The sequence below is a fragment of the Lolium rigidum genome, chromosome 1, assembly GCF_022539505.1.
Source record: "Lolium rigidum isolate FL_2022 chromosome 1, APGP_CSIRO_Lrig_0.1, whole genome shotgun sequence".
Classification (NCBI taxonomy): domain Eukaryota; kingdom Viridiplantae; phylum Streptophyta; class Magnoliopsida; order Poales; family Poaceae; genus Lolium; species Lolium rigidum.
The window spans coordinates 1,656,732-1,658,758 of NC_061508.1; the positions used below are offsets into that span (position 1 = coordinate 1,656,732).

Consider the following 2,027-nt stretch of genomic DNA (forward strand, 5'->3'; position numbering starts at 1 on the left):
ATCTGGTTCTCCCAGATTCAGGAGGAGGTGATGAGGAAAAAGGAGATGGTGGCCGGTTCTTCGCAGAGTAAATTCGTGTCTGGGCCCACTACCAATACCCCATGAATTCATTGTTTCCTCGATACGGTGACGGGAGTATCGAGAGAGCACCAATCGCGGCGGATTCGGACGGGCGATCTGTGACCGGTAGGTCACGGTGCCGCTAGATTGGCATTTTCGGGCCATCAATGGCTTTCAACGACTGAATGACCCAAGCAGTAAATTAGAGCAGACTCATGTATTCGTACGAGCACCCTTGCGTTCATACATTTCACATGCACAGTTCAACACACATACATTACCGCCCAAGACACCGTATTAGCAAGTGGCACCTGATACTTGTGCCCCCATGGCGAGCCTGGACAGCCATAGCACGCTGTAGCACACGGCCATGGCGGCCCACCCGCCGAGCAGCACCCGGACGCCAGACCTGGCCGGGCTGGTGCCTCCGAGCGCCCCTCCGACGGCCCCGAACCCGGCCAGCGCGGCCGTGGTCACCGCGCACACGGCAGCGACCCGAACGGCCCAGGGGCGCACGAACCCGCCGGCCAGCAGCGGGAGCGCCGCGCCGGCCGCGAAGGCCAGCGCCGACGCGGCCGCCGCCTTCGCCGGGCTCGGCAGCTGCCCAGGCTCATCCTCGAGTCCGCGTTTGCGTCTCAGCAGCCGCGCCGCCACCTCGATGTCGTACTGCGCGTGCACGGACACGAACTCGCCGATGGCCATGCTGCACGCGCCGGCGACGAGGCCGGCGAGCCCGGAGACGAGCATGGCCCTGGCGGACTGGTTCACGGCGCCCACCCCGATCATCAGCGAAGCCACGGACACAAGCCCGTCGTTCGACGCCCAGCACCGCCGCGCGGAGCCACTGCGCCCTGTCGGCGTAGTCCACGCCCGCTGCCGCGTCGTCCTGATCCTCAACTTCGATCTTGACGACGGCTAGCGCCTCTCGACCCTCGTCCTTCTTTCCTGGCGCCACCGGAGGAGGAGATGTCGCCATGGTCGTTGCATGGACCGAGGAGTTCATCTGCATCGCCAGGCTCCGAGGTGGGAGAAGGCGAGAAGCAAGAACAAGCTAGCCTGGAGGCGCAACAATGGGGGCCAAAGTGTGTGAGGCGCACACTTTCCAGACTCCAGTGTGTCCCCGATTTTATAGAGCAAAGAGAGACTGAGAGAGCATATATAACTGATCGATGGTGCTTGCTTAATTACTTCATGTGATTTATAAAGCTCGGCAGGACACCTGGAAAGAATGATCAAAGCCATGTTTCTTACAGCTTGCTGCTCATCATGAGAGATTGCATCATGATATGGGGACGTGCGGGGAGTGGGAGATGACGGATTACCGATTTGTGGTGTTCTATACGTTTGGAATTTGGTTGCGAGGAGAACGAATTCTTGCTGGCTGCGCTTTATGCATGGTCGATATGATGATGATGAGTGTGTGTTGGTCTTCAAAATAATAGTTTTTTTTTAGAACTTCGGAAGGGGTTTTCCCCTACCTAAAATTCTATATCTATTCTATACCTAATAATAAAAAAAAAATGTTTTCTTGGTTTGGTCCGTCGTTTTGCGCTTTCGTCCGCCGCAAAGTACGCCTTGGTACGTCGTGCCACTACGGGAGAGTTGATTTATAGAGGCATTTGGCATTTAGATGAATATGCCTCTATTAATACTATCTTTAGAGGCATCTTTAGTGAAGTGTCTCTATAGATAGCATATTTTGGGGCATTTGTAGAAGTGCCTCTGAAAATATGTATATTTAGAGGCATTTCACTATGTGCCTGTCAACACCCGGATTTTTAAGTCCAGATGCCTGTTATGCCATACATCGCAATCCCAGGAATATTGTTGTTGCGAGACATAACAGTTGAATATCATAAGTCATCATTCATTACATATCATAGTCGTCTTACAAATAGATCACATGATCCAATATTACAATAATAGTTGAACTATTGTTTCAACACACATCACAAACACATAGCGGA

The 2,027-nt window shown here is 53.6% G+C and overlaps 1 pseudogene; it reads right to left on the reverse strand.

Moving 5' to 3' along the window:
- Positions 1 to 357: 357 nt before the first annotated feature.
- LOC124703130 lies at positions 358 to 1,036 on the reverse strand (annotated as a pseudogene).
- Positions 1,037 to 2,027: the final 991 nt, after the last annotated feature.